The following is a 26,332-nucleotide window of genomic DNA, read 5'->3' on the forward strand; positions in this document are numbered from 1 at the left end:
TTCACTGCAGACACGCCGGCTGAGCCTCTTCCATCCAGTACCGTACAGGGTGCTGCTTTAACACCACAGCCATAGTACAGTCACCATGCAGAGATCCACACAGCTTCTTTCTAGGTTTAGATTATGGACCATAATTGGATTGTATTATAATCCGCTCAAGAGATTATGGCTGGGAATAAAAGAGGTAGAGGGGGCAGGACTGTAATGCCTTGGCACTATTTTTAGAGGAAAAATATGATTGTGTGTGGTGATTGGGCCGGTTCCATTATTACTGTGAGATAACAGATTGCTTTATTAATTATTATTCACCACGGTCAAGTTAGGGGGAAGTGTTTATAGAAAACTTTTATAAATGATGGCTTACAAATGGAAGAACATGGTAATGTTTGGGCATTGCGTTCTGTTGCCGCATCGTTATATATCTGTATTGTCAAACATGCTGAATAGTAGTGTTAAAATTCAGAGCTGTGCTATGAAAATGCTAATGTGTAAAATAACTCATGGTGACTCTTTACGCTGTGAGTAGGTTGAAATAAATTGCGTAGTCGCTGCATAGTAATCATTGAATTGACCGATATTTCAGATGGAACATATACCTTTAAACAACATTTCCGTTGATATTGAACTAACCAGAATGTTTTTTTGTAATTTAACACAGAATTCAATCATATCTCCAACATTTACGAACTCTGCAATATAACTTTTCTGACCTCGGCCTTGTCAGAAATTGAGGATATATTGGCTGTAAAATACCAGCAGATTTTGGATTACTTGGATCGTTATCAGTGGCTTTTCTTATTAGCATTACTTGTTGCAGCTTGAGTATGAATATATTTTATTAATATTTCATCATTTTCTCTCCTTACTGTGAGATACAAAAAACAGACTACTTCTCTTAACTAGTCCACTTTTACTTTGGGTAATCAAACATCAAAGTTGAAAAGGCTACATAATATATTTGAATTATATTATTAAAAAGAAAGTTACAATAAGAGAACAAATGGTGACGTTATTATATTCTTCATGCCATTATTATAGTTCTCAGAGTTAAGGTTATTTGAGGTCAACGGCAAAAAGAACCTAGAATTATTTGTATCTTGCGTGTGGGCCGGAATTGAACATTAGAGCTCCACTGATAAAACTCTGAACAATGGCAAAAACAGATTGACCTAAATGACTGTTAGAGTGGCAACAGGTAAGAACCCAACTTTTATTTTTTTCTTCTTTTGTTATTGCATACAAATATTTCAATCCTAATTACTTTCCACATCTGTGTTGTTTTGCCTGGACATCTCTATCAGGGCAAAGCAATAGGTCACACCCACTCAATAATTTGGGCCATGTGAGGAGCTTAATAAAAGTGGCAGAAATAAATGGTCACCATGAAAACCTAATTGGCTTTCTTGTTTGATGGATATGCATTGTATTCGCTCGCCCCGCTCCTGTTGAAATATTCATCAGACCGGCAAACAGAGCGGTGTTATGGCACTTTTTATTACCTCACTATTCCACCCTTTGCCGTAAAAATCTCTCTCTCTCTCTCTCTCTCTCTCTCTCTCTCTAAAGAATAGTTGTAAATATTGGCACCAGTCCGAGTGAGACAGATGACAGTTGACTGATCAAAACAAGGCATTAGGGCACGTTGACCTCAGCATAAATGATTCAGAGACTCACCACCGCTGTCAATCATGAATCACGCTTTTAATCATGAAAAGGTCAGACAAAATTGAGCTCCCCGGGTGACACACATTTGTAAAAGGTTTGTTGTTGTTGGTATAGATTTGGCCTCTGGTTTCGCAATTAAGGTTCTTTCAAAACCAGAATTGACTTTTTCTAATTTGCATGCTGCTAAACCGGTGTCCCAGTGTAATAGTACAGCTCCCACACTGGGAGGAGTAGTATCTTGGTGTGTTTCATCCTTTTGCATTGGTCTGTGTTTCTATTAACCATCTCTCTTGCCCATTCATCAGGTTCTAGATTGTTATTCATTTATTCCACACCAATTACATCCTCAACACGCGTGACGTGAACATGAAAAGCACAACACATCGACACCTGTGCAATTTGTTTGCGCCTTGTAATCCAAACTGACCTTGTATTTATTTTCTTATTTACTTATATATTCATGACCTTATTCATTGATGTCCCTGAGGTGAGCTACACGCTAAGGCTATCCACCATGACTACCGCCATGGCGGAGAGTGTGTTTGCTCTCTTTCACAGCAAATCATCAGAGAAAAACCCATTTTCCCACCGTGCCATTGGGCTGGGAGTTTGGAGTGCAGACTTAACCGTGCTTGGCAAGCAGAACGCACACTGTGGCACAACTCCTGGGAGACCTCCAGCTGCTAGAGCTAATCAGTGCAAAATACATGACATGCACATAGGCACGCACACACACACACACACACACACACACGCACACACACACACACACACGGCAAAAGCACATGCACACGCATGCAAATACTTACCCAACACACACCCACGCACACACAAAACAGGTAAACACGTGCACACACATGCAAACACATCCCAATACACACACACACACACAAAGTAAATACACACAAACGCACGCACACCCATGCAAACACACACAAGCCTGCATATGCAAACTGACATGCACTCACTCATGCACTCAAACGCAAACACTTATGCACGCACATAAACACACACCCATACACCAATGGTCACACTCACATCTGCGCGCCATCATGCGAGCTGCACAGATACAATTTGTGCCAACATGCGCACAGCAGTCTGCACATGCACACTTGACACACACTCACAACACTACCCACAGAAGGGGGTTGGGTTGGAGTGTCTGAGTGTGTGCGTGTGTGTGTGTGTGTGTGTGTGTGTGTGTGTGTGTGTGTGTGTGTGTGTGTGTGTGTGTGTGTGTCACAGAAGTAGAGAGGAGCACACTTCCAAACCAAATTGGATTAAAGTGTCATCTAATATGGAACAAGCATGGCGGGTCTCTCCCTTGGAACCCGGGAGCCGGCAAGTGCACAGTGAACAGTCCTTTGTGGTCTCAGCAACAGACACACGGGCCTGATAGAAGAGGACGCGCTGCCTTTTGGTTTGGGAGACGCAACCCGACTCTCCCCCATCACAGATGGGAGAGCACAGAGGCGAGGGGGCGGGGGCTGAATAGGAGACAGGGGTGGGAGGAGGGGGGGGGGAACAGCATACTGAAGCCTTTATCTTGTGAGATGATTCTCTGTTTGAGGCAGCCCCCCAACCCAACAGCACCGCCAAAACCCTTCCATTCCCCCCCCCCCCCCCCGCTCACAAACACAACACAAACCCACCTCCAGATAAACACTCAGTGGCCCGTGGCGTTGATACACAAACAAACACACACACACACAGTCATTGAAAAGACAAAAGCAAGGCAAACGATCCACAGAGCGGAACCTTCTTCTTCCTCCATTTTGTATTCACCTCTAGCTGTTACCCTGTGACCCTCTTGACCCTTATCTCGAGAGATGATTCTCTCCCCCAAAAATGCTTTGCTCCACTGCAACAATGCAGCAGAGTAGTGGAGTGTTGCGCCATTGGCTGTCACAAACAATTCCATCCCCCTCCTCTCTCCTCTCCTTCCCTCCCTACTCCATCCGCTCTGCATCTGCTCAGCCAGACCCGATGTCACGCTGCTTGGCCCACAGACGGGGGGGAGAGGAACCTGGAGCCGAATCAGCCTTTGATTCACACTGGCGAGCCCCTGTTACCGCCCTGGGCATGCCCACGGTTGAGCATGCAAGTATGGCTTGAATAAATACATGTATTCCACTGCAGATCTCTGTGGAGGTTCTCACTGTAAAAGGTCTAGTAGGGGACAGCACGGGTCCGTTCTCAAAGGAAAACGTTGAAGCACATTCATCTAGGATTCTTCAGCTATCCACCAAAAGTGCTTTATACAATTATAATGCTCTCGTTCACCCGTTCATACGCCCTTCCACCAGAGCCAATGCAGGCCCTTTAGGGTGGCAGAGTGAATCAGTTAGCAGAGTCGCTTAGTCTGAGGCGTGAATCCTCATAGAAATGCAGTTGGGATATGTTGTTTGGCCCTTTGTGATTATTTGTTATTCTTTGGGAAAGTGCAAATACCCATCATTGGAGAAATGTTTTCAATTAAACATGTTGGTATTTGTCCTGGAATTAATTTGAATTAAATAACAATGATTTATAGTTAGAGTTGTGGGTGTTATTTTTGCCTTGCTCAGAACCCATGAACTTGTTATTGCAGTAGTTTTACTTTCAGATGTATAGCGAGTTGATGATGTGTAGTGATGGGAATAATAAAACAGCCCTTCCAAACACCTCCCCATACACACACCTCCTATAACAACCCCTAGGTTTGTGTGTGTGTGTGTGTGTGTGTGTGTGTGTGTGTGTGTGTGTGTGTGGCTGTGTGCGTGTGTGCGTGTGTGTGTGTGTGTGTGTGTGTGTGCGTCAAATCAAATCAAATATATATAAAAAGGTGTATTGTTTCTATTATTCTGTAATTAATGCGTATAATACAATTGGTCTGTTGTAGTCGACAAAGACACACACACACACCCACATGCACGCACACACACACACACACTTAAGCTTTGTTGCTTCACAAGTTGCAATTGGATTCCTGTTCCTATGAAGATTGAAATAGAGGTCAAGAGGGGTTTATTTCTTATATGAAAAACAAACATTTAATATTATCTCCCTTTCTATATTGGTGTACTCTATTTGTGCGCACTGTGCGTGTGCTTATCCCTCCACCATCAAAGCCACAAAGCTGAGGAAATAAAAAGGTACCACTCTCGTACCTTCACAAAGAACAGAGCTCCCCCCTCACATCCTAGCGTGCGCTGATACAATGGAGATGCATTGGGGCCATGGTACAACTTGGTGATTCTTCAACGCATGACGGCGGTGGCCACTGGTGGCCAGGTGCAGTCTAGTGTAATAGAAATGAGTGGAAGCAGTTGATCATGCTACATCCTACATTTGAAAAGTACTATTTATGTCCACTGTGGATGTACACACAAAATATGTACACATCAAAAGTACAACGAGGACGACTCATGAGCGCATATATGAGACGATATGACGTGTAACATGACATTTCACTGGCTGTGTTATCTACAAAAATGGCTACTTTTATTCATTAGTTGTTGGTCGTAGTAGCGTTGTCTCTCCATAGGTCTGTTTATCCTTGTTCTAAGTAGATCGTAAGAAGGGATGGTGGGGGGGGAATCGAATAATGTCAGTATCCAGATTCCTTGCTTCCGCAATACAAAAAAAATGTAAGCAACAAACGTCGATGTTATCTGAGTGGATGCATGTATTCGCCAATAGTCAATTTGCAACAATCTTCCGTCCCAATCTATTCATTGGCCATTACTTGATTGCATAACATATCGTATCGGCACTCAAAAATCGTTCTTATATTGTATCGTGAGGTCACTGCTGATGCCCATCTCTACAAGTAAGCAGGTGGGAAATAGGACATGAGGATGGCATCCATTACACGATGGCAGCATGGAAGCAGGTGGTGTTGCTGAGTGAATCTTTGGTACAGAGTTTTCCTTTCCCAAGACACTGGTCTTAGACTGGGGTTTTCTTTTTGGAGATCACTTTTTGGAGCAAAATTGAAGAACCATTACTGCTCACTTCACAGACCCACACACAATTGGACACATACACAAACCCATACACATCATAATCTACACACAAAACAAACACAAACACACATATACAATCTACACACAGACACCACTCCATTCACAGCAACATTAGCAGTGTGTGACATTTGGAAAACTACCAAAGTGATTACAGGGCTGAATGTACGGTTATATAGGTGCTGGATGCTGTTATTTGGTTGGTCTCTCGACACATAGGATGATATTACTTAGATCAAACAGCTTCCAGCAGGAATCTATATTGGCACCAGAGCCACTTACTTATGGATGTCTATAAGTGTACACATCCAAACTCGATTGCATGTAAAGGATGGAACGGAAGTGCTTTTGTATTGTAACGACCTCTGTTTGGTCGTCCAGAACTTTATAAGCTCCTAATTGGGGGTCAACCAAGGGCGCCAGATTGGTCGAATCCCCCCCGGTCGAAGATCCAGACGAACACGACCCCCCAAAGGATTCACAGCGGTGGCCGATAAAGTCAAGACTGCCCTGGTGGGATCCGGGTTAGTGGCGACGTACTCTGGGGCTGGGTCTTATTTGTTGGCAAGCGCTTCATGGTGGCTGTGTACCCCCCTTTATGCTGGCCGGGCGTAGCCCAACAAGGTCTGGACAGGGCTGATTGGGAGGAAGGAATTGGCGGATCGGAACCGCCTTGGCAATAACACATGCCGTTTTCAGACACAAGGCGGACTATCAGAGCATATGGAGCCCAAAGGTGGATTATTGACTTGGTGGAATTCAGACTCGAGGTCTAGGGTTTGCCCTCACTCTTTCTTCCTAACCTCAGTCAGCATCAAACACTTACACACACACACACACACACAATCATAAAGTAATTTGTAGAAAGTGTACACTACATTAACGTACTCATTGCTGCATTTTGTTTTGCTCCAAAATGTAAAACTAGGCCTGAATGCGTACAAATCCAACACATGCATTAGCATACACACACAGACACACATGCAGACACACACGGCGTTATACATTACGAATGAAGCAACATGAATGTACTCACTGTATCAAACTTGTCTTTTGTCATTGATAATTTATACGTTGCTGCGCAGTGTGTCGGTGGGGAAGGGGGGTTCTTTCACTGTTTATCGGTTACACAACAGTGTTAAATAATGAAGATCATTGTAAAACACAGAGCCCAGAGCACACTGTCTAATATCTGCTGGTCGGGACTGAGTAACCAAATCTGTCACCAGCATGAAGGATTTGCTGACTGAAATCCTCTGACAGGGGGGTATTATGAAATGCAACTATATCTGTACTTTTCTGTGTGTGTGTGTGTGTGTGTGTGTGTGTGTGTGTGTGTGTGTGTGTGTGTGTGTGTGTGTGTGTGTGTGTGTGTGTGTGTGTGTGTGTGTGTCTGGCAGAGTAACAGTTCAGAAAAATTCAATCCATACTTTTCACCTCCTAGTGTTTGGGGGCAGAAAAACATTTGGTTCTGTTGCGTCGGGTTCTGTTTTGTTCAACAAAGCAACTAAATCTTGTTGGTATGTAACAATCTAAGTCCTGCCAAGGCCCTCGGTGGTATATCACCAATGAACAAAGCCCAAAGGGTGAGCCAACTATTGTGCAGGTTTAGCTTCTATTCGATATTCTTCTGGATTCAAATTAATCAAAATATTATGCAAAGCAATTATTATTATAAAACAATAACTGTCTTATGAAACACAGTGGATTTATTTGCTTGACTGTAATGACTAGCCTTGACATATACCTCCTGTCAGACTTTTTATATGTTATTTCTGGTTGTCCATGTCCATCTGCTCCAACCGTTGAATCAATCTTATCAATTCACTCAAGGATCTTGAGTTTGCATGCTCATTTCAGTCGTATGAGAGCAGAGAGATAGAGGTAGATAGGCAAGAAGTGGATTCAATATTTTTTCCACAGGAAACTTGGATTCTAAGGCCTTAGCATACATAAACAAGCTTTCATTTAAAAAAAAATAGATGCTGCATTTATGCTGTTTATGATTCTAGGCAAAGTAAACAACTGACGCAAACTTACAAAACCCAAAAATCAACGATTCAGCCCAGTCGTGATTATTTTTTATGTATACATGCCTACGTACTCAAATATAACCGGGACGTGTTTAAAAAATACTGTTCAAATGTGATACATATTTTATGGTCAATGAAAGCGCAAAATATCCGAGCTCAACAACATGAGCAAGAGAGACAGTCCCTTTCTGCTGTGGTTTTACCTTCATTCCTGCAGTACTTTTAGCACAGCCTCATCCTTTTTGGAGTGGGTTTCTGGAAAATCATAGCACCGCTAAGGGTGTGGTCATGCAGTCATGTTCATAATGTTGGATCCAGCAATCTTACTCTGCTGTAGCAGAACTTCTGGCAGACAGCCTGTTCCTTTGTGCGAGTGGATGAAGCTTTCTACTGAGGTGTAGACTGCCCAGTCTACACCTTTGAGGACACTTTTTCGAACAGAGTCCGAACAGAATGATTTCACCTTTCTTCCTCCTGGGAAAAGTTAACCAGTGCTGGTCAAGTTTGTGTTCACTGTTGGCCAATTATGAGCTTATCCCGGACTCTTCAAAAATGATTTGGCAAAACAAACATAAAGCGACTCCCTTTTCACCCAAATTGTAGCTTGCCTTTTATCAGACCTAGGATTATTGATCAAAAATATGATTAGTGAGACATTCATGTACATGACAGGACCCTTTTAAATACACGCATGGCCAAATCCTTCCATCTAAAAAAAAACCCCCAAAAGTTCCCTCACTGCCTTATATAAAACACTTCCACCTTCTTTGATTGCAGCCCTAATTGGACCACTTGATCGCTCAATCAATCGGTCCGAGTTCAAACTCTTCAAAGTACTTTGATTTCCCTCTCTTCTGTGAAAGAAGATAGCAAAATACTGCACTCAAACACTTTCAACCCATTCCCTGGCATCAACCCAGCCGTTCTGCTGCTTCTATGGTAATTAATAACGGCGCCACGTTAATTAGCATTAACTCAGACAGCAAAGCAAAGATTGTGGATACATAGTTTCGAGAAGCTCCTGCTCAAAAGGATGATTGTGGAAGGAAGTGTTCCCTGTAGCTCTTTATAATGGCTAGCCGGGCCTGACGTTAGGTGTACATGAGTAGGGATGATGGCAGAAGACTACAAAATAGATTTTCATCTTAATGAGAGTCCCTGATAAAAAAATTAGGTTCTGTCCCTCGTTAATAAATAAAGAATAAACCAAAGGGTAACTGTACATGAGTGTCTCCATCGACACAAATAATGAGTTATTATAAAGTAGGTGAACAGAGTTTAAACTGAACTATTTCGGAGTTTTAAGTGAAAAGATAAACATCCAAGACACTGATCAAAGGAAGGTAACTATAACTCTGTTGTTTCAAGAAGAAACCCAGTCCAGGATGGATATATCGCAGTAAACAAATTTTTCCCAAATCGTTTGGTTCTAAAATGAAGAGCTTCCCTGATTCAAAATGTGTGCTTAGGGATAAGGAGCCCCGGTGCCATCAAGTTCCTTCACAGAGGGTCGACAGCGGGACCCTGGAGCAAGGCCATATTTGGGCATGCAACAGGCCAATCAGTATTAAGAGCGGCAACCGATACATCTATGTCGGGGAAACAGCTGAAATGAATCAGTTATCATTAACTAAACTGTTTCAACAGTGAGGCTGTCTGCTTAAAAAGAGTGTCGAGAGAGAGAGCATGGCGAGGGAGCACCCGGAACCACAGCATTTTAAAGATCGACATAAAAACCCCAGTAGGGGAGATATTATAATTTAGTTCAAGCCCTCAACCCTTCTCCCTTAGTTGCTGCTTTGCAAACAACATCTGGTGTCGCGATCGGTGAAACCCACCCCTGCCCAACATTGACTTACCAGTGTTGCTAGTATACCATAATACCTGCCACCCTATTCATTTACACAGTGGCGCTATCTCCCTTTATTCATAAATGGAGTCCCTTGTCTTGCCATGCGGCCTTGTCCACTTCTCGCCGTCTCTGCTGTGTTGCAATGTTCTTCCCTCTGTTACCCTCCTCCTTCAAGTTGCTCATTCCCTCCAGTCTCACAGACTGTCCTGTTCGGTCCCCTCTTCTGTTCCCCTGTAGATGAGAGCATTTTGGATAACCCCGAGATAAGTTGTGTCTGGTGGCAGCTCCACTACTGCACTGTCACTGGGGTACTGGGACGACCCCATTATAATGTTATACTGAATGTCTGGATCCACAATAGGACTGGTGGCGGATCCCTGATATTTTTCTTGCCGCAAATACCTCCAAAATCCCCCCCACACCCCCCACCGCTTTGTTACCAGATCCTTCCAGTGAGTACCCCAACTACTGTGTTATCTTAGTTTGAACCACAATTTCTCAAAGGCCCACCTTGCTGCAGTTGTGATGTAGTGTCGGGTATAATCTCGGGTATAACATCACCGGATGGTACGACGCAGAGCCTTGCAGCTGTTGAGTCAAAGAGGGCCGTACATTCAAAAAGGTGTACGAACCTTTGATCTCTGACCTGCTATCGTTCTAGAGACCCACAGTGTTACAATCAACTGGCTGAACCCGGGCAAGACCCCATCGTGTCTGTAGCGATATGCATTCTACAAACATGCCTAAGCTCCTGCGTCTAATATCTGTATTGATTAAATGACAGTGTGCAGTAGGCTTTGCTTCATCAGCCCACTGCCATGTGGGAGGGTCCTTCCAGGTGATTTTTAATATGGTGTTGTAGCCCTGTGACTGCCAAGGCAAACACCATCATTGTGGGCACTAAGTAAAGAACACAGACTTGACAAAGCGCTAATGAATTCTCCCATGGGTCTTTAGACCCTTCGCATATGTCCTAACGAGAATATGCCTTGATCCTGCATGATCTCGGTGTGTGTGTGTATGTGTGCGAGCTATATGTGTGTGTGTTGCGCGCTAGGGCTGGCCCGAATACCATTTTTCAGGCTTCGAATACTCGTTGGTTTTTCCGAGCAAATATTCGAATACTCGTTCCAGAAGAAAACACCATCAAAAACAACATTAATAATCGCTATATACTCCCTGGAACCGATTTTGACAGTATCTGCATATTTTGTTGAGGATTGAATAGCTTTTGAACGTTAATTAGTAGGCCCAAGTAAGTTGGAGTTCCTTAGTTTTTCCCTGTTGAAGCGAACAGCTGTCGTTCCGTTCCAAATCAGCTGTCCTCTGCCATCTCAGCTGTTAGGGGATCTTTTCAATGCATCCTGGAACTTCAGGGAATTTGTTCAATAAATCCATAACAAATACCGAATATTGATTGTCTTATGTGTCCATATTATATCCATTATATTGACCGGGTATTCCCAAGACGCTCACGCTCTGCAGCAAGCCAGTCACAGTTGATTGGGGCAGCGCTGTAAAGCGAACGTAAACAAACAACTAAGCTAAGGTTAGCATTTCGCTAAGCATTACTTTTCCTCCCAAGATCCCGCTAATGTTGTGTTGTAAAGTAAAGGGAAACATATCTATTCTTCCTCCACCTCTCTCGCTTCTCTGCTTGGTGTCGCTTATAGTTTGCCTCCCTCGCTCTGGTAACGTCAGGCACGTGAAAAAAAAAAGAAGCTCCGAATACTGATTTAAGCTTCGAATACTAATTTTCCGAACGAGTATTCGAATATTCAAATAATTCGGGCCAGCCCTAATGCGCGCACGTGTGTTGCGCAAGCATGTGTGTTTTGAGGGCACGCTTGCCTGTTTTCTGTGTGCATATTTAACACACTATTCAGTGCATCAATGTCCAAAGCTAAACCAGCCCCTACTTTCTCTGAGGTCGGCATCAACTGTAGACACATCCTTATAACCTTCCCACAAGTGCAACCCACCCAGGCTAATTCACCTTACCAGTTGAAAAAACATAACCTGCACCCCCTGACACACACACAGTTCAAATTCCATTATTTTCTCCTTTCAGAATAGCAGTCTTGGACCAGCTCACCACTATCGATCTGTCCAATGATAATTGAGGAAAGTGGGCTTTTTTCCCACCAATTCATCTATTGATCTAAGTCACCATCAGTCAGAAGCTTAATTAAGCAGCTAATTAGACAGAAATGCTATTGAAAGCATCTGAACGTTGTCACATTGATGTGTGTGTCAATGCGTGGGGTGTGTATGTCACATGTGTGTGATAGCGTTTCTTTGCGTGTGTTTTGATGTGTGCATATTTAAGAAGGTGACCCTTTCTGAATGCCAAGTGTTAGATGATATTTAACTCGGGACTACTGCGAGCTTGACTAGCTTGAGGCAGTGTCTTATGCTTAAGGAAAAAAGCAGACATCTGCCACGCATAATTAACCATTGTTGCTTAATAGGATACTAAACAAGTTTGTAAAAAAAAAACTTGCCTTCGCCGGTGAGTGTCTGGTCGGGTTTAATTTGAAAGGACAAACACGGCCGAGAGCATTGTGGACGTGTTAATAGACGGTGACATGACGTCAAGATTCTTAAAGAACCTCAAAAACACATAACTATATTTGCTTTTAGAAACAACAAAAAGTAGTAAGGCTCTCTAATAACGGTCTGGATAACCAGACTGATCTGATCAGGCAGAGCAGAAATGACTGACGCTACCTGACATGGGTGGTAAGAGCACTTGACGATAAGGAGGTAAGGGCTTAAGTCGTACGCCATCTTTACATTATCTTTCTTCCGTTCATAACCTTCAGAGAAGGCCGTGTTCGCCATGAGACTGGATGAACAGTGTGCCACTATGTCCATGATTAGCAAAACACAGTGACATTTAAATAGCACCCACCCATCCACCCACACACCCACACACACACCAGTATGTATCTGAAGAAACCCATGGGTGTTACATTTCACAAAGTTATTAATTATTACTTAGGAATTGCAAACAACAAAGAGATGATAACAGAGACAGAACAAACAACCTAATTAGATATGTCCTATTGTGTGTACTACGTGCGTTCGTACTTGCGTGTGTGTGTTGTACAGAGAACAATGTAGCCCGTGGCTTACAAATGGGATGAATGTGAAAATCCCATTTGGGCCATGTCCTTAGTGGACTGACTCGGGTTTCATTAGTAGATCCACTTGGAACTTGGTCGATTGTTCTGACTCTTATCCTGTTCTGTTAATGCCTTCGCTGGAGCACGCTTGTGTTCATGGATGGACAGGCAGCAGCTGCACACACAAGACTGTGCAGATAGCAGAGGCAGAGCAGGAGAGATCAAGGGACGGGTAGAAGATGAGGGGAGGGGATACAGGCCAAGGGAAGAGAGAAGACAAGGGTATGAAATACTGCATGTGTGTAAGAAGTAGGAGTGCTCAATTATGAGGACGCTTCTCCCAAGAATACAAACAAATACAAATACAAATATAACCACAAGCGGTGATTAACGGTGTCCGAGCAAAATTAAAACTAAAGTCAAGAAAACACTTATGGAAGATATATAAATATGACATATAATTATGAAGGAAAGATGTTCCACTTAATGCAATACTGTGCCACAGCTTTCAGGTGAGCTGCAGAGCAATGGCCGAATGTCATGTTCAGCTTGTTCATAATGCTCTAATCGGGATTCGAACTCTCAACCTAAAGATCACCTGTACAAGGCATTATCCCATTGAGCCACTTATAAACCTGAACGGCAGCCTCATTCACATGGTCAAAATTTCTATTGATAAGCACACAACACCCAGAAAACTCAAAGCACACATTTCTCAAGTGAATTAAGGGCTTTCTTCAAAGCATATACCTGAAAAATCTTTGAAATTCTGGGGAAATTAAACATTTGTAGTCAAGAACACTAACGGAACAAATATAAATATGACAGAGTTAATTATGAAGGAAAAATGGTTAATGAAGAAGTTCCCCTTAGTGCCATACTGTGTCTTGGCAGGCCGATTCTTGGAAACTAATGAGCCGGAATGTTGATGCCTGCTGAATTTCAGGTGCTGTTCAATGTTGTGTTCCTTAAATGAGTGGCAGCGACAAAATGTCATGTTCAGCTTGTTCATAATGCTCTTATCAGGATTCAAACTCTGAACCTAAGAATCACCAGTACACGGCATTATCCCCTTGAGCCACTGACAATCCTGAACTGCATGAAGCCTCATTCATATAGTGAAAATGTCGAAAAGAGTACAGATCTGAAAATGTTCACTGTTAATGGTATCCACCTAATGCTAGCCACATGGTAGTTATACAATAACAAAATGGTCATAGAGGCAAAATGGGTTGAGACTGTGGACGCTTGGCTTTTCTATGAAATTGTGGGAAAAGTAAGCATTTTTAGAGCAGAAGACTGATTTTAAAAAGAAAAATTGCAGAGGCAAACTCGGATTTCTTAGATTTCATATTTTGTTGTATGTATTTGTTGATGCACAGAAACAACCATAGCAAACGCATCCCAAGCCACAGAAAGTTAAAGAAACGTTTCACTCCATACTGTACATTAACATCAACATTTATTTTTGCCCACCGCTTTGCCAAAAGCATTTGGACACTTTTCAGCACGAATAAGTGGCCACACTCTCTCTCTCTCTCGTTCCCTCTCTCTAAAGAGAGAGAATCATCCTGACATAACCTCAAATTACACTTTTTGATAATTAGAAAAGAAAGTTGTGTGTTGTTCACTTTAATCAAATAGTTTTGATCGATGCAGTGACCCTCAAGCTTCATGAGGCCTTACCCGTCACATGAGGTGAGCATAAGCTAGTAAATAAATGCACAATATTAAAATAAATTAAATTTGATTTTGATTTGCTATAACATTCACTGGCTGGCACTAAACTGATCCTATTCCTTTTGTGTGCAAACATTATTTCAATATTAGTGACCTTTTTTCAGACAGACAGTTGTTTACAGACTTCTGTAAAATGGCAAAAATACTTAATGAAGGTACCAGTGTGCCTCTGTTGGGAAAGTTAATTATGGGCATAACTGTGCCATGTTATTGTGACAAGGGTTTGCTTTCTACCACCTACCATCTCTCCCGCCTGACCAGAGCACAACAGAGCCCTACAGCAGAGCATATTGGAACTGTGCTAATGGCTTTTAAGTGTTAATGATTGCTCAGGAGAGTATACAAAAATACGGCCAACAACAGCCCACTTCATTTCTCACGAGAAGCTTTGTGGTGAATACATTAACAAGTCGTGAATTCATACATGCAGATTTATTGCTGAGTTGCTTTTTTCGAATTTGTGGCCGACTTTAATTGATTCCACTACGCCCCCGCTAGTATTTCACCCGAGTGCTGCACTTAAGTGTAATTTTCACATGCTTGCTCTTTATTGTATTACATTCATAGTTGTATTTATTAGTTCTGGCTTGCAGGTATTTTTTTACAGAACCGTTATTTTATTCACACTTTTTTTTGACACAGCCAACCTCAAAGATAACCCCATGCCACAAGTGGATCAGTGATTATCTATAACAGAACACTATGTTTATATTGTACATTGTACACATTATTTCCCTGATGAAAATAAAGATAATCTAATGATTGAGGTGGGTGCGGTATGGATCTGCTCTGATATGCTTAAAAAAAAAACAAATGGCATTTGCGGCGCCGAACATCATTTTCTTTAAAAAAATCAAAAAATCAAAATCTGTATTGTTTGAATTGTTTTGCTTCACTAACTGCAGTGGCGCTAGCCATCCAGTGGTGGCGCTGCTTCCATGCTGGAGGCAAGTAAGGGAAACACTGAAGGACATAATGTGCCCTTATTTCAAACTTAACGATGAGGAAATACTTGATCCCAAGCACAATTTATGCTTGCCTTTGAGTTTAACAGAGGTCTTCTACGTTGTTTCAACAACTATAATAACTAAAACGCAAGAACCTTTAGCGTGCTCACATTTCTGTCCTTCGCTGTTCGTCCTCCGGTGATGGATATAGAATTAGCATTAAGGAAATCTAAATGTGATGTGATGGGATGGGCCACGCCAGCCAAATTACCATCAATTAGATGTGCTATGATTCATTAGGTATCATTACAGGAAGCCTGACGGTCTGACAGCGCCTCAAACCAAGGGTCCTGACCACATAATTGCTGTTTTTGTTTGGATGTTGGGTTTGGCTGCTGGGTGGGGTTGGGGGTCGACGCGTGGGCTGTCTGTCTCGCCTTTCCATTGGAATCATTCTTTTTTTTTTTTTTCACTCATCAGCGCCAGAGGAACAGACATTTTCCCGTACACATGAATATAAATCTACACTGATACTTAGGCACTTACCCACAAACACACAAACACTTGCTCACGATTCATGTCGATCGTCGACAAGCACTTCAATATCAATATCGTCCTCTAAAGGTATTCAGCACTGAGCTCACCACGCATCACATCCGTGTCAACAGCGCATGTCTGACTTTCTAAAGGCCAATATTTAATTGGTTCCATTTGTTTTCCCAAATGGAACCAATTTGAATAGACGCACGCACTGTGAAGTGTAAGAATAAAAAATCGCGTCAGAGGAGGGATCTGGGTTCCGGGAGTGGTTTGTTGTGACATGTCAAACGTCTGTCATACGGCCAGCCGTGCATGCCCGAAGCTAATCAGAGTGCATCAACACTCTCCCGCCGTTTAGGGGGGCGGTTAAAACGTTCCTAGTGAGGGGCCCTCTCCTACCCCTTTCAACCATCACGTCCTCCTGATTCTTTGGGTTCCCTCTGATGTTCTCAGCCCACAGTTATCTCCCATCTTATTCAGGGAACCATCTCCCTGGCTTGAGGGTGCCCCTTGAGTCCCTCACTTGCCCCTGCCGTGTGTCGAGACCTTTTCTCCGGCCCCGCCTGATAAGACGCGCTCGATGGGGGCGGGCGGAGAAAAGGGAAAAGCTTTGTGCTGATCTTCCGCTGCCCTCCTGGCGGCTGCCTGATGAGATGCTATGGAGGCTGCTGCCGTGCTGTGTTCACCTTAAAGTTCATCTGAGCTGCCATCACCTGGTTGAGTGGGTCGCGCTGGATGGATAGATTACATATCGGGAGACAGACAGACAGACAGACAGACAGACAGACAGACAGACAGACAGACAGACAGACAGAAGTACTTACAGATGGATGAAAAGAGACATGAAAATGTGCATATTTTAGGACAACATTTTATTTAATGGAGCACTGGTAGCGATTTACCAAGACAATGGGTGTACATGATTCTTATAGGGAGATTTTAGATTGCAGGCAGAAAAAAACAAAAAACAAAGGGGAGGGGAGCAACCATCGTGGTGAGTTAAGGATTGGCCATGAGCGGAGGGGCCGTGTTCAATACAAGAAGGGCAGGAACAGGTCAAATGTAAAAACAAGGTTATACCATTAGTTTATAATGTTATATCATCATTACGATATCTTTTTTCGAAGACAGAGAGGGATATATGAAGAGAGATGGAGAGATAGATAGATGGGTTGATGAATGCATGGATAGACAAAGATATTTATGATTGGATGGATCGCTGGAGATAGATGAATATGAAGATATTAATGGATTAACTAATTCTAAGTACATCTTGCAAAATAGATTTGAATCTCAATAAGTCATATCTGGTTAAATAAAGGTTAATATAATCTGAGATACAATGGGGGACATGAATGAATGGATATGGGTGGATGGAAATATAGATAGACCTGTGTTGGGTAGGTAGAGAAGCTATCTAGTATCTCCTACTCAAACCACACATACACACAATGATACAGACTGTTTAACTTCCTTGCAGACCACGATATGCACACCCACTCCATCCACATACATTAAAATATACATCATATTTCGTTATCTTTTTCACCCTTCCATATTCTATATTCTGTAACCTAACGAGGCGCCCTAAATATGCAGCAACCCTGTGATTTGCACTGGCCCTATTTCTACTGGCAAAGCAAGGGGAATTTGGATAGATGCGAGGGGTGATTCCACATGAAAGTAATTTTAAAACAGGTCCAAACCTCAGAGCGGCAGCCTATTGGTTTTTCCATCAGCTATTTGTCATGCTATTGTTGAAGCGACTCTGGCGAAAACACAAAAGGTCAGGATGCCGGGCAGACATAACTCAACAAAGGAGATCGAAAAATACATCATGAGAGGGCGAGAGACACAGAGAGAGAAAAGAGAACAGAGTGGGAGATGAAGATGCAATAGGAGGGCTATAAAGAGATGCGAGAGATAACTGATGTATTCCTGCCGGCTATGGAGCTTTTTGTGGGTTTGAGGACGTCAGAGGCTATGCAGAGCAAAGGGGAAGAGGGAGAGGGAGCGAGAGAGTTGTACGTCTAAGGGTGAAAAATGTATGATGTCAAATTCTGTTTACGGAGATGGGTTCGGTCTTTCTATGGCCTAATCCCAGGAAATAGTTTGATTAACCCAACCCTATTCTTACCTCATAACAAAATATAAATGAGTCATTTTTTGTGTATCTACTAATTTCATGGGATAAAATGTAACATGTCCACATTAAATTTTTTTCCCTCCAACCATCTAATTTACACGGGAACAATAATCGATTAGAGACCTAATTTATTGATTTGACACGTCAATATCGATCTAGGATACTAAGATAACCTACTATAAGAAGTGGCTGCTGCCAGCCACCAAGCTAGTATGAACACATTCAACATGCTAGTATAGTTATTTTTATGTAATTGACAGCGCTGGGCTACCCCGTGATTCAATTAGCCATCTAACTTTATTAACAGCTGTTTGGGGGTTGATTCATCAAATGGTATGTTAGCAAGTTAACACTTTTTCAGAGAGAGAGAGTGAGAGCGAGAGAAGCATTTACAGATGGATGAAAAGCGAATACGTGGAGGAAGCCAAAGCATGTCAGGCTCCAGTTTCGACTAATCTCCTCAGGGTGTCAGTAGCCATGTAGCTGTCTGGTCTCTGGGTTAACTTTGCCATGTCCCCCTGGGGCCGCCGGTTCAATTCCTCTGTACCGCAGTGCTCTGCGGGCCGGTAAACAGTGTCGTGTGATTGATTGGACTCATTAAAGGTCTGAATGCTTCCGCTACACTCACACACACACACACAGACAGAGAGAGAGACAGAGAGACAGAGAGAGAGAGACAGAGAGAAAGAGACTTATTTTAGGACATTTCAATATATTTTTATAATCTACATTTCATATGTGGATACACACACACACCCCCACGCTCTTCTGAACTACACACACACCATGCCCCTTCATGGACACACACACTATTAAGAACCACACACATGTTCCCAGGCAGACACATACTGTGAAACTCATCCACTTTGAAGTATTACACTATTCTGGCAAGGATATGCTATTTATGAAGGCCACCTTTGGTATCCATCCGTCACCATTTTTCAAACTTAATATACATCCGAGAGGTTCTTCGAAAAAGTGAAAAAAAACACTAGTTCTGTGAATTTCCAGTTCTTACTTTCAACCCTGAAATGTATTTTTAGTTTCCAGCAGTGAAGGTCTGGCTCATCTGAGCATGATTTTCCCTTTCAGAATGCACCATTCATTCATAGTAAGATCCTCTGCAAATAAACAAGCCTGCTTTATTAGCTCTAAAAAGGCAGGTCGGGAGAGCCAACCGACACTGTACCAAGAATACTGCGAGTGGCGTACGTTATTAGTGTAATGGGAGGGAAGAGAATGGAGGTACATTCATTTTCTTCACATATGCACAGGCTTATTCATGTTCCTGTTTGTGTAATGAAGGGCCCATCCAGAGGGTCTGATTATATTTAATCTCTCCATGTACCCCCCCCCCCCCTTCTCTTCCATCAACGCAACAGGCACCCACATGCACAAACACACGCAACACACACTTCGAGAGAGCAAAGCTGAAAGAGCGATTGAAGACAGAATGACAAATAGACAGATGTCACATGGGAAATAGGCACACCTTTATAAGCCTGTCAAAAGAGAAGGGGTGGGATTAGGAGATCAAAGAGAATGGTAAAGTCACACACAGACATAATAACACACACACACACACACACACACACACCAGACACATACACACAAACTTATTTGCCATTTGTTAATATACATACTGAAAATACAAAGAAGAGGAAACACATTTCCATGGGGGCAAAGTGGAAGCCAGGTGTGTTTGTTCTGTGTCTTTGTTTACCCTTGTGTATGTGTCTGGTGTGTGTGTGTGTGTGTGTGTGTATGTGTCTGGTGTGTGTGTGTGTGTGTGTGTGTGTGTGTGTGTGTGTGTGTGTGTGTGTGTGTGTGTGTGTGTGTGTGTGTGTGTGTGTGTGTGTGTGTGTGCACTTGTGCGTCTTTCCTAGAAGCCGATATGCATAAGGGTATCATGGGACTGTAATCAAACGGTTCCTACATACATTAAAATCCTGAAAAGACAGTATAATTAATCTTGAAAATGAATTTATTTCAACTTGAAATGCAATTCCCTCCCTTTTGTTCTTTATTTCACTCTGCATCCATCTCCCTTTCTCTGCTGCTCTCTCTCGCTCATATTTTTTTGGAGGACAGCTATCTTTGCAGTTTGGCCCCATTTTTGGTGCTTCGCCGACAGAATTTCAATCAACGTTGAACACATACACACACACACCACACACACAGGTCATAATCAAATGCAGAGATGCACCTTTGACGCCAGCAGTATCGGATATTGGGACTCAATACCTCACTTATGCACTCCTACGTAATTGATTTAATGCACCAATACCTTAAACGACACCCCCCCTATCACTATTCCCTCGCCCCGTGTCATTCGGAGATCTAATCCAGTCATCCTACATGAGGATTATTTAATTACCTGCTGCAAAGATGGCAGTTTTGCGCATCACAACAGCTGTATTAGCCTAGAATGCATCGTTTTCTGTTCAATATGGTTCAAACTGAGGACGGAGGACAGGATAAGAGTTCCATACTTTGCAACCCCCCCCCCCACACACACACACACAGAATGCACTTTAGCAGGCATGGTAGAGAGGGATGTAACAACGGTTGCTAACGCTGACAGGTGAAACCTCGGCGGTGGACTTTGATCAGAGCGCGGCGGCTCGTCCCGGGGGACCTTTGCGTCATTGACGACGGAAGAAACGCGCGTCAGGGTCTTACGCCGCCCCCCGCTAGATCTCCTGACTGACACATTACCGATGCCCGGTGACGTGTGCGTCTTTGTTTTCTAATCGTTTCACCTCCAGGCTCACGTGGGAGGGTGGGGGGGAGGTAATTTAAGGTGTGTGTCTGTGTGGTGGGTGAGGGAGGGTACAGCGAAAGACTGCGGTTACCCATACAAAAGAGAAAATAGGTATCCAAGCTTCGTGCACATCGCTTTTGTGCTTGTGCGCACGTGTGTGTGTGTGTGTGTGTGTGTGTGTGTGTGTGTGTGTGTGTGTGTGTGTGTGTGTGTGTGTGTGTGTGTGTGTGTGTGTGTGTGTGTGTGTGTGTGAGCGCACGTGTGCATGTAGAGGGGGTATAGGGATGTGGAGAGTAAAGTTCTTTGTGGAACTTCAGTGGAGTGTGATTGGTTTTTCCACGTCGTTAGGTCGGCAGGAGCCTATTTGCCAGGAGTTCCTCTTGTTCGGCTGAATTATTGCAACATTGATTGAGCTTGTACGATATATTTGTCTGCTGAATAGATCTTCGGAAGAGGATCCTGTTGCACACAATACATTAGTCAAAATGTTGTGTGTGTGGGAAATAGATGGTGCTACCGCTCTGTGCATGGCAGCGGGTGCTGTGCATGTGCACATTAACAAGTGTGTGCGTTTATGGTGGTCTATGCATCTGTGTCTGTGTGTAGTATCCGTGTGTGCGTGCGTGCTACAATGTGTGTGCGTGCGTGCGTGCGTGCGTGTATGTGCGTGTGTGTTTGCGCTAGTGTGTAAGCTCCTGTTCATTCTACATCCTCTCCATCTCTGTCATCATTTAGGCCCCTTCAACACACACACACACACACACACCCTGTCCTTTGACTATTCCACCGCCCTTTATCCGTCTTCTTTTAGAAATAAAAAAATGAAATAAAAAAAATAATTCCAATTGATCTTCTGGTTCCTCTCATCTCTCCCCTTCCCTCTTTATTCGAACTCTGCGGGGGGCATGGGGGGGGGGGGGCAAATCAAGCAGTGTACACTTTAGAAGGCAATAAGAAGTGTGAGGAAGAGTGACATGTTCTGTGCCCCCTTCATTTACTTATTCATCACAAGCCTTCCCGATCCTTTTTAATCAAATGCAGTCCGCTTCACAGCGATGCAGCAATTCGCCGGACTTGTTGACAAGCTAGATATGTTATTATCACTATTTATACGTTGATTTATCCCTGTGCAATTCTTTGCCGAAACACATCCTTAATCAGTCTTCTCCTTTGGCGAATCTTCATCACGCTGGTCTTTTAATCTAATTCAAAACAACAGTTCACTTCTCCCTCAGTCGATGCCAACAAAAAGGGCATGCTAATAAAGTGGAGAAATATCGATGTGTCCTTTTGGGAAGAAGGCAAATGACAGTAAGGGGCTGGTGCTGGCGCACTACACTCATATCCTGTTATGCTTTACAGAGGAAGGCGACACTTGTTTCAGAGACCCAAATCATGAATTATGATAAACACACCACACAGGGTCGATGCTTCTTCCTGCTGTGCTCCATATACAGTTGAACAAGCTGTATCAAATAGTCCCGGGAACGGAGGGGAGGGTTGGGGGGGTGGGGGATCGAGAAAATGAAACAGGAGGGGTACGATAGAAAAGGGGAAAAGAAAAGAGGTAAGGGAAGGGATGAAGGCGGGACGGGGGATGTGTTAGTCTTGGGGTGGTGGGAATGTGTTAGTCTTGGGGTGGTGGGGATGTGTTAGTCTTGGGGTGGTGGTGGGGATGTGTTAGTCTTGGGGTGGTGGGGATGTGTTAGTCTTGGGGTGGTGGTGGGAATGTGTTAGTCTTGGGGTGGTGGTGGGAATGTGTTAGTCTTGGGGTGGTGGTGGGAATGTGTTAGTCTTGGGGTGGTGGTGGGGATGTGTTAGTCTTGGGGTGGTGGTGGGAATGTGTTAGTCTTGGGGTGGTGGTGGGAATGTGTTAGTCTTGGGGTGGTGGTGGGAATGTGTTAGTCTTGGGGTGGTGGTGGGAATGTGTTAGTCTTGGGGTGGTGGTGGGAATGTGTTAGTCTTGGGGTGGTGGTGGGAATGTGTTAGTCTTGGGGTGGTGGTGGGATGTGGTTGTGGGTGGGGTGGTTTGCTTGACCTTTGAAAAATGAATTGCCACAAGTTTCAGTTTTCATTTTGTGTCTTTTCCATCTCAATCGCTCCCTTTTTTTTCCTATCCTAATTTTCCCTTTACTACTGGGGAAAAGGGAAAATTTTCTCGACCCTCGGGTAAGGGGGTTGATTTCGTTGGGCGACCGTGTGGGGTACGGCTCCACGCACAACCAGAGGGAAAAGAAAAACCTAGAAACTAAAACACTGCTTCTGTCGTCTCACCCCGATGATGAGGAAATCGGTCTGGTATCAACCGACCCTGCCACATCATCATGGAGACCTCCTGCGGAACAATGGCGGTACCAAAACGCAACCCGGAGCGAAACCCTATGCTCTTGGCAAGTAAACATCAACCTCGCTATCTCAGCTCCATTATACAGCGACAGTGAGAGACTGTATTTTCAAAATAAATACTGACATATTCAAACACAGGCTCACTCTCTCTCTCTCCCCTTCTCTTTCTTTCAGTGACACATCCTGAACCATTGTCTGGCAACATCCATGCAACAGAAACCAGGGTTTTTCCAACTTTTCATTTTACAATGCACACCTACACAGCTCTGTTTTTTTTTTATACTTTACTGTGGTGTCAGCTATAGAGACATATAGAGAACACCTGAGTGACACCATAACCCTCGACAGGTTTCACAGACTCACAGCCTTGAGCTCGTGGATCTGCTAGCGAGTAGAATAGGGTACAGGGAACTGAGGCGATCTGAGTTCCACAAGGTAAGTGAGCCACGTCCCTGGCTGCTGAATTATCGTAGCCAGCGAGCCCGGGGATGCCCAGGGAATTGAAAGAGCAGACACGGTAGAGAGAGACAGAGACACAGAGCGAGAAAGATATGAAAGAGAGAAAGACACAGAGGGAGGAAGAGAGAGAGAAAGACACAGAGACACAGGGAGAAAAAGACAGACAGATAGAGAGAGAAAAAGACAGGGACACAGAGAGAGAAAGAGAGAGACAGACACACAGAGAGAGTAAGAGAGAGAAAGACACAGTGACACAAAGAGAAAGAGAGTGTAAGACACGGAGAAAGACACAGATACACAGAGAAAAAGACACAGACAGAGAGAGAAAGAGAGAGACAGACACAGAGCGAAAGAGATATCCACAGAGACACAGAGAGAGAAAGAGAGATACAGACGTCAGACACACAGAGAAAGAGATGGACAAACACAGAGAGACAGAGAGAGTAAGAGAGAGAAAAACACATACGCTGAGAGAGGAAGAGAGAGAAAGAGAGAGAAAGACACAGAGATCGCGAGGGAAATGGAGTGTATGGGGAATGAGAAGGGAGGAGAATAAGGAGGAGGGGGGGGGAGCATAGGGGGCTGACATGCTTGTTTCGATTCCTCACACATGATCCAGGTGACAGGTGCGGGCGCAGGAAATGGCAAGCCCCACAGGGCTCCGCCCATAACGCTCTACTGTCGCCTGGCACAGGTGTTTCTGCATGTGGCCGTGTGTGTGGGTGTGCATACCAAGGTGTGTGTATGAGTGGAGTGTACGTGTGTGTGTGTACGTGTGTATGTGCATGCACGCGTGTGCAACCTGCATGTTATGAGTGTAACATCCGATGACAGAATGATCACACCCCCCTCTCTCCGGCGCTCTCTCTCTGGCTCTCTCTCGCTCTCTCTCTACAGGTTGCAACAGTCTCTCCTCCCCTCACCCCAACTCCCATCCCCCGAGGGAGAAGCTACGCAGCACCACATTATGTCAAAGCCTGTTTTGTTGCTTCGGCGATGGCGCAAAAAAGGAAAAAAAAAAGTAAGAAAACACACAGAATCCCTCCTTCTCTCTATTCTCCCTGTTCTTCACTCACACCCCCATCTCCCAGGGCCTCAGCACCTTTTTCTCACTCAATAAGGTCTCCAGGCTCGCCGACTCTAAAAAACATTGTAAGAAAGAGCGGTAAAACCGAGATAATACATGGGGGGTAGGGCTGGGCGATATGACAATATCATACCGTGGACGATATGAAAGTGTCTACCGGGAGAGATTTGGCCATATCGTTTATACCGAGAGAAAAAAATAATAATAATAATCATTATATTGCACTGCACTGACTGAAGCAAGGCAGGTGTGAGACTCACCTGTTAACTTGAAAAAAAATCTCATTTGTATTGAAGAAACAGTTCTATTTTTACCACCAGCTATTTGCACAGCACATAACTTTATTTTATAAGTGTATAATTAGTATTTAAAATATTTGTGTGATGCTGTGATTTTTATTTTATATTACACTGCACTGACTGACAGCCAGGCAGGTGTGAAGCACACCTTTAAAACAGATTGTTCGCTACTTACTCCTTTGTAAGCATGGAAATTCAGAAAAAACTGATCAAATGTGAAGTATGGTTATTTTAAGCCATTTATTATTTTAATTTACTTCAAAAATACCATATCGTGATATATATCCATATCGTGATATGAAATTACTCATATCGTGATATAAGATTTTGTCCATATCGCCCAGTCCTAATGGGGGGTTGGGACTCATGCTAGCGGCGAGGAGGAGGGTACAACCGAGTCGTTGCGTGCCGTTGCGGCCCGTTCCCCACGGTCTCCACTGCCCAGTGAGCGTGAGTCAGCCTGCTCTCTAGGCGCTGGAACCAGCCTGATGCGCCCCACATCCAGAGATGAGGATTGTTGAACGCTAACTGTAGCCCAGGATCACCACGGGGTAATTATCGCTCCTGAACCACGACGTGCATTAGCCCTGGTCAAAAACATCTGTGTTTATGCTTTGGCGTCTTGTCATTTGTGTTTTTTTCCCAAACTGCCTTTACCTGTCACCTCATAAATGTAGAGTGTGATACGATAATTGTTTTAGATGACATTTCTTCTTTATTAACTACAATAACCTTCTTTCAGAAGAAACATTGATGTTTTGTCGCTGTGTTCATGCTCAAACAACATAGGTAAACAATGAAGTATTAGCGATGCAATAATGAATGGCACAGGCTCCAATCTGGCAACACAAAAGCATTGCGATCGAGATCGGTTGGTGGAGAATTATCTGCTGAATTACATTCCATCAGCTCATCCCTGGGCGATGTTAAGATCTCTTTTGTTATCCCATCAACTAATGGAAACGATTTGCCATGAGAATCACAATTGTATCGGTTCAATTTCTCCTCATATTTAGTCACCCATTAAATCACACGATAAAACATTACAAATCGTATCAGTTCAAAATCACTATGCCTATTCTTCTACACCCAGCACCATCCTCCCCCTCCCCATAACTCCATCCTGTCCTCCTCTCCACTACTCCTCAGTGGACTTTGCAACTACAGGGCTCTAAAGCAACTCACCTGCAAACTGTGAGGCTCTATTTCCACTAAAATACACACTCCCATAAAGTGTGTGTTTGTATGTGCGTGCGTGCGTGCGTGCGTGTGTGAGTGTGTTTGCATGTCCGTGGGTGAATGTTTGTGATACACCTTACAGA

The sequence above is a fragment of the Gadus morhua genome, chromosome 22, assembly GCF_902167405.1.
Source record: "Gadus morhua chromosome 22, gadMor3.0, whole genome shotgun sequence".
In the NCBI taxonomy this organism is placed as follows: domain Eukaryota; kingdom Metazoa; phylum Chordata; class Actinopteri; order Gadiformes; family Gadidae; genus Gadus; species Gadus morhua.